The 7,500-nt window shown below is 40.5% G+C and overlaps 1 long non-coding RNA gene across 1 annotated transcript in view; it reads right to left on the bottom strand.

Annotated features, from left to right (window-relative positions):
* LOC118762741 overlaps positions 1-4,025 on the bottom strand; it is a 25,962-nt gene extending 21,937 nt beyond the window's left edge. Inside the window, exon 1 of the long non-coding RNA XR_004998492.1 lies at positions 4,015-4,025. This is a non-coding gene — a long non-coding RNA (uncharacterized LOC118762741). The remainder of the gene's footprint in view (positions 1-4,014) is intronic.
* Between the last annotated feature and the right edge of the window lie 3,475 nt (positions 4,026-7,500).

Below are 7,500 nucleotides of genomic sequence, written 5' to 3'. Positions count from 1 at the left end.
CGCTTGACAAAACTTGCCTCTCAACTCTCACTTTCCTTTTCAAGTGGTACTTGAAGAAGTTGATGAGAGGTTGACCAGAGAGGAACGTGTTTGTCTCCAATCCTTTCAGACGCGTCCACCAGTTATATTCATTCGCCATAGCCACAAGGATGATGAAAATAGCTCTTCCTTCCCGTTTGAAGGAAGGAGGCGTGATAATATTGACGATAGACTCAGCTGATAAACCGACTCGTCCCACACGTGACAGCAGTTGTTCGACATAAGCCCACAGGTCCGAAATTGTTGGACACTGCACGAGTGCGTGCGGAGCGGTTTCGTCGCTCTGACCGCATCTGGGGCAGGTCGGCCCCGTGTTTCTCGAGCCATGCCTATAGAGCTTATCCCGAACGGGTAGCGCTTCTCGGTAGCACTGCCAGGCCAGGGATCTCTTGAAGTTGTCCATGGGCCCTGGCCCGAAAGTCGTCCCGAACAGGCGGGTCAGGTATTCCTCGTCGACGTCCAGGTTCGCCCCGAGCTCGTCGTCGTACCTCCCCTCCACTAATCCCCTATAGAATGCTTTGGTTGTGATGGAGTCACTCAAGGTTGACCCAGGACGGCAGAGTTGCTTGAGAGCAACGCGACACTCGCGGTGCCATTCGCCCTTCCTCGGCCTCTTTTTGATTCACGATTGCAGTTCGGTCATGGATACGAGCTGCGGGAAAGCGTGCCTCACAAACGGCGACCACACTTGTTCACCGTCGTCTACGAAGAGCCTGAGATGTCGCAGTCTCAGCGCGTGACTGCGCATCATCAACCACGGCATGCCCAGTCCTCCTTTTAACGGGTGTTGACAGCAAATGGATCGCCTGACCATCGGGACGCATCCTTTCCACAAGAAGCGAAAGAGAATGCGTTCTAGTTTGGTGATGTTAGGGTCGGGACAAGGCACGACGGTCAGGCGGTAGTAGATGACGGACGCGATGTACGTGTTCGCCACCTCCGCCCGACCTTTTAGGGACAGTTTCCTCTTGGCCCATTGCCGGCCGAGAGTGACCACCCTACTCATATCTCGTTCCAGTTCTTCTCCATTTGGAGGTCCGGACCGAACCAGACCCCGAGCAACTCGACCGGACCGTCGGTCCAGCGTCCCACAACGGAGGCGCTGGTGGACGGCATGGGCTTGCTTCTCCAGGTGCCTAGTCGCAAGCCCACTGACTTTTCCCGGTTGATTTTCGCTCCTGTCACCGCTTCGTAGTTTTTCAGTGTCTCGCCGACCTGGTCGATGTGCTCGTGGCTAGACACTATGACGGTGACGTCGTCCGCGTATGCAGATACGCTCGTCCCGATAGATAGATAGATAGATAGATAGATAGATAGATAGATAGATAGATAGATAGATAGATAGATAGATAGATAGATAATAGATAGATAGATAGATAAATAGATAGATATACATGCATATACATATACACATATATATATATATATATATATATATATAATATATATATATATATATATATAATATATATATATATATATGTATATATATATATATATATATAACGGGAAGCTTTATGAAAATAGACAAAAGACGAAGGCAGGTGGAAAACAAACAAACAATTGTATATATTATATATATATATATATATATATATATATATATATATACATAAACACGTATATAAATACTCTCTCTCTCTCTCTCCCTTTCTTTACATATTCATATGTGTGTGTGTGTGTGTGGAGAGAAAGAGAGAGAGAAACTGACAGATAGAGATAAAAGTATGTATCTGTATGTTGAGAGAGAAAGAAAGAGAGCGAGAAACAGAAAAGATAGATAGACAGACAGATAGATAGATAGATAGAAAGATAGATAGAGAGAGAGAGAGAGAGAGAGAGAGAGAGAGAGAGAGAAAGAAAGAAAAAGAGTGATGCATACCCTGAACATTATGTGACGAAATAGAAGATCAGACATTGATATATGAATCAGCCAACAAACGAGAACCAAAATGCTTCCTTCTCTATCGGCAATGTATTCTATGTTACATCATAACTATAATTTCATGGTCATCTTAGTTCTATACTCTAACATGTTTAACGTAAATAATGAGACATCAATAATCTATTACAATGATTCATTGTCGACAGGGGAGCATAACGACCTCATAAAAAACTAGTTTTTATATACACGTGAGTGTGTATGTGTTTGAGTATATATATATATATATGTTTGTGTATGTGTGTGATATTCTATTCTTTTACTGATCTTGGTCATCGGATTGCGGTCTTGCTGGAGCAGCCGCCTTCTGGAAGTTTGTTTTTTTTTCCATCGATTATTATCAACCCCAGTATTCACTTCAATATTTATTCTATTGATCCCATACGTTGCTGCTTCACTAACTTCATATTCTGACTTGTCTTAACCGGTCGGGTGGCGACAAACGCAAAACTACACATGCACAGTGGCACACAGCAAGCACCCAGGAACAACAAATGCGTGTGTATAATATGTATATATATATATTATTCAAAGAAATTCCAACTTTGTCTTTCATGTTTTATTTATATTTTTTATAATATAAATGTAGAATATAAAATATATAGTATAGAAAGTATATATAGTAGTATAATGAAATGAAGTTTTGTCTTATTGAATAGATGAAATATTGAATATCGTATATATATATATACTAGCAGCATAGCCCGGCGTTGCCCGGGTATGTAAGAGCCCCTAGTAGGCAACGACTAATCCCAATCTAGTCCTTCCCCTCTAGGGAACGAAGGCGCATGTGTAGGTTGCAATGTCTTCTCTTCACTCGAATACTTCTGAGTATACGATGTTCCTAGCTGTCCCTTTGGGCGATAAAAAGGTCGAGTTGTGTCCTCTAGACAGAAAATGTGTTGCATAAAAAAGCTTAGATTCTCGACCCCATGTCGAATTTATGGATTATTTTCAGAACTGGGGGAACTTTTCAAAATTTTCGCTGCGTTAGTTTTGAATTATGACATTGGGCTATGTGTGTGTCAAGTTTCATCAGAATCGGTTGAAAGCCGTGGTCAGGGTGAGGGTACAACCTGACAGACACACAGACACACAGACAGACAAACTGCCGTTTATATATATATATTATATATATATATATATACATACATACATACATACATACATACATACATACATACATACATACATACATACATATACATACGTCACACACACACTCACATATATGTATTAGCGCCGGTGACGATTAATTAATACTTAATTTCGATTAAAACACAAAAATGTCTGCAGTTGCATTTATTGACAGCTTTATGATATTTCAATTAAAATTCAGTTAAAAACAAGAAATAGCATAGGCGTTTTCTCACTCAAATGTTGTTGGATAACCAGTTTCGCAAACACATAAGCAGGTTAACGGTATTTGGTTCAAGTGACGACCGTGTCTTGTTAACAATGTAACCAGCAGAGCTAAATAATCGTTCACACAGAACCGTGGTAGCTGCTAAAAAATGCCAATTTCGGATATCGATGTTCATTAAGTTTCCACCCTTGTAGTGGATCAACAGATTCAGCAATTTCTTTCTCCATTTTTTATCGCTGTACTTCATCAGAAGCGTTTTCGACACCCTCTTCTAAGTCTGAGACAGACTCCATCAGCTTAATACGTTTTCCATTAGATTCGCATATAGTTTTGTTGACACTGTCAGTATCATCTTGTGCATTGGTCTTCAACTGATCAACATTAACATCAACTGCTATTTGCTGTCCAACAATTAACCAAGTTTGTTCTTTTGAATCGTCTGATAAACACTTCAAGTTTTTATATCGTAGATCAAGTGCTGTTGCAATCTGTAATATTTCAATACTTTTCATGTCAGCTACACGTTTGCTGAAGTCATTAAAAATGCTGCCTTGAATCTGGCTATATAACTTGGATCATCATCATTTACAGTCATGTCCTTTGTCAAAGATATTTACAGTGGCAATATACAGCTACAAGACACATATTTTTCACCGCCAAACAGGACCATAGCCTGACATACTAAGTCTAAAATGTTGAAACGTTAACGCGCCGGGCGAAATGCTTAGCGGTATTTCGTCTGTCTTTTCGTTCTGAGTTCAAATTCCGCCGAGGTCGACTTTGCCTTTCTTTCTTTCGGGGTCGATAAATTAAGTACCAGTGGCGAAAGATTTCGGGCCCAGTGCCTAGAGTAGAAAATAATAGTAACTGGCGCACTTGGACGTATCAACACCCAACTATCATCATTGCTCAGAGCTTCGTACAAATGCAGAGGTAGAATACCTACAGAAATCAGCATTGCTTGGAACTGCAAGAATTCGTCACAGGCTTTTTGAAGCGTGACCCGTAAACATGTGTTACCTTAGTCGGGTAGCTGTGGACAGCTGACACTTTCCATCATGCCCAGCAAAATACGCTCTGAGTTTGCATCAACTAATAATAATAATAATAATAATAATAATAATAATAATAATAATAATAATAATAATAAATAATAATAATAATAATAATAATAACAATAATAATAATAATAATACCTCACCAAGAGAAGAACTGATATCAATAAAAGAAACGCTGAAACAAAAAGTCCAAGCAAAAGCCCAAAGAATACGAAGATTTGAGAAGAGAAACAAGTTTTACAAGCAAAATAAGCTGTTCACATCCAATGCCAAAAAATTCTACAGAGAAATAGGGAAGGAGAAAGTAACCGTTAAAGAACCCCCTCCCATGGAAGAAGTTCAAACTTTGGAAAAGGATTTGGAGTAACAAGAAGACGTACAACATAAATGCAGACTGGATTATACAAACTGAAGGATCCTACCAAAAAAAACAACAACAAGCATGGGAAGACATCACAATAGCAGACCTAAGAAAGGCACTCACGAAGGCCCATAATTGGAAATCCCCCGGTAAAGATAGGGTGCCGAATTTCTGGCTCGCATCACTCCCGTGCGCACACGGTAAGCTAGTTCAGCTGACCCAAAGAAAACACCTGAATGGTTAGCAAGTGGCATTACTTACCTACTCCCAAAGAATAACGAAACCAACCTTCCAAAAAACTATCGGCCTATAACCTGTCTATCCACCACGTATAAAATCCTAACATCTATCCTGGCGGAGAAAACATATGCATTCATGGAGAAAACGATATTTTCCCCATTGAACAAAAAGGGTGCCGCCGAGGCTCTTACGGATGCAAAGATCAACTGCTAATCAATCGTATGATCCTTGAGAAAGTCACAACAAGCGCAGAAATCTCAGCACCGCATGGATTGACTATAAAAGGCCTTCGACAGTATACCGCATCCATGGATCTTGAGATCGCTGGACATCTTCAAAATTTCCCCTGTGATTTCAAACTTCCTGAAGCACAATATGTCGTTGTGGAATACGAATCTCCAATTATACCACTCTAATGGAGTACTTGCCTCAGAAAATATAAGCATCAACTGTGGAATTTTTCAAGGTGACTCACTTTCACCTTTAATATTCTGCATAGCCCTAATACCCCTTACAAGTGAATTAAACAGAACAGGGTATGGGTATAAACTTGCCAATAAAAATAAAGCCATCTATTTTATATGGATGACTTAAAACTTTATGGTAAAGACAATAATGAACTTGAAGGCCTATTGCGCACCGTGAAAGCATTCAGCGATGACATCGGGATGGAGTTTGGACTTGAGAAGTGTGCCAAGGCCACTTTCCAGAAAGGGAAAGTGAAGACCACAAATTCAGTTGTGTTAGATGTTGACACAGTCATAAGAGAGCTTGAGCAAGAACAAACATACAAATTTAGGGATAAATGAAGGCTCTGGTATTCAGCATGCAAGCATGAAAGAGAAGATCAGGAAGGAATGTTATAGGAGAGTTCGTGCAGTCCTGAAATCTGAACTAATGCACGTAACAAGGTGTTAGCTATAAATTCCTTAGCAGTTCCAGTTGTTACTTATAGCTACAATGTGTTGAACTGGAATATGAGTGAAGTAAAGAATATAGATAGAAAATACGCAAGCTGCTGAGTTGTAATAGGATGCACCACCCAAAGGCAGACGTAGATCGCCTTTACCTTCCCAGAGCCCAAGGAGGTCGAGGCCTGATCCAATTTGAACTAGCTTACAAAACAACCACAATTGGACTGGCCAATATCTCGAAATATCGAATGACTGGATGCTAAAGCTCGTGGAAAATCACGAGAGACGAAAGAAGCTTCATTCTATTATAAAGGAAAGCAAAAATTTGCTATTGATCTCGTGCAGGATACCCAAACTGAACAACCCAGAGAAGTACGGCAACTATTGTTGCAAAGAAGGTGAAAATGATGGCAATGAAAAAGCGCACGAGCAATTGGCTGATAGGTGGGAGGAGAAACCCTCTGCACGGCAATATTTGACCCGCAGCAAACAAGCTGATGTTGACCAGAAGCAAACCCATCAGTGGCTGCGGAGCTCAGGGCTAAAAGCAGAGAGCGAAGGTTTCATCCTGGCTGCTCAAACCAAAAGCCTATTAACCCGGAACTACCAGGCCAATGTGATGAAAAATGGAGCAGACCCATAATGCCGATTCTGCAACGACATGATTGAAACAGTGGACCACCTAATCTCTGGATGTAAGGTCTTAGCACCAGTGGAGTATAATTAAGACATGACAGAGTTGGCCAATATCTCCACTGGCTAATAAGTCGGCATTACAATATCAAAACTGCCGACAAGTGGTATAATCACCACCCTGAGGCTGTAACTGAAGGAGAAAATGTAACCATTCTGTGGGACTTCCAGTACATACAGACCGAACCATCAAGGCCAATAAACCAGATATTGTTGTGAAAGACCAAAACAATAGAGTTATTTGATCGACATGAGCATCCCCTCTGATCATAATATCTCAGCGAAAGAGTTTGACAAGCTCAGAAAATATAAGACCTACTCATTGAAATTGAGAAAAATGGCATCTCAAGGCGGTTACAATACCAGTGATCGTAGGAGCACTAGGAATGATGAAGAAGGAAACCGAAAATTATATGAGAATGATCCCTGGCTTACCATCCCTGCAAGAAGTGCAAAAGATTGTCTTAACTGGTACATCACACGTATTGAGAAGAGCATTGTCGATGTGAGAACTGTTGCTGCTCCTGTATTTTAATTTAACTTTAAAAAAAAAAAATATGAACGAAATACTGAGTTTGGTTTAATGGCCTACCAATATACACTATGAGTTTCTTTGCCCTAGGAGTCGGGAAGACACTCGGCAAGAAATGGAAGAAAATTTGAAAGAAGAAACAAAAAGTAATAATAATAATAATAATAATGATGATGATGATGATGATGATGATGATTTATCTATATTATATAATAATCATAATAGGCGTAGGAGTGGCTGTGTGGTAAGTAGTTTGCTTAACAACCAGATGGTTACGGGTTCAGTCCCACTGCGTGGCACCTTGGGTAGGTGTCTTCTATTATAGTTTCGGGTCGACTAAAGCCTTCTGAGTGGA

The sequence above is a fragment of the Octopus sinensis genome, linkage group LG3 (assembly GCF_006345805.1).
Source record: "Octopus sinensis linkage group LG3, ASM634580v1, whole genome shotgun sequence".
Classification (NCBI taxonomy): Eukaryota; Metazoa; Mollusca; class Cephalopoda; order Octopoda; family Octopodidae; genus Octopus; species Octopus sinensis.
The sequence above is the reverse complement of the archived record's forward strand: the minus strand, read 5'-3'. Positions and strand labels throughout refer to the sequence as shown.